The sequence below is a fragment of the Idiotropiscis lumnitzeri genome, unplaced genomic scaffold (assembly GCF_059441095.1).
Source record: "Idiotropiscis lumnitzeri isolate Australia: NSW breed Sydney's pygmy pipehorse unplaced genomic scaffold, RoL_Ilum_1.0 HiC_scaffold_374, whole genome shotgun sequence".
NCBI lineage: Eukaryota > Metazoa > Chordata > Actinopteri > Syngnathiformes > Syngnathidae > Idiotropiscis > Idiotropiscis lumnitzeri.
Genome location: NW_028283911.1, coordinates 15,001 through 15,387, shown reverse-complemented (window position 1 = coordinate 15,387; position 387 = coordinate 15,001).

The following is a 387-nucleotide window of genomic DNA, read 5'->3' as shown; positions in this document are numbered from 1 at the left end:
GCCCGCATCAGCCGAGCGGTCCTTTCCGAAAAAGCATGTTTCTCAAACCCTACCGGCGTCTGTCAGAAGACGCCGCCTCCGAGTGCGTGTTGCGGTCGCGGGCGTGCGGGCGGCTCCGGCTCCCTCCCGCGACTGACCGCCACGCGGTAACGCGGCCTCTACGGACCGAGTACATACCGAGGCCCAGCCGACTTCCTCACCGCGCACGGGGGCTGAATCGTAACGGAAATTTCGGTAGCCCACGTCCGAAATAAATATGAAAGAAACGAGGGAGGCTGGGGTGCCGCCGGGGGTAACCCCGCGGGAGGCCGTCTCCCGCGGGCGCCGCCCGGTCCCCGCGCCCGGCTCCCCGCTCAGCTCCGGTTCCAATGCAAGAAACACAGACCG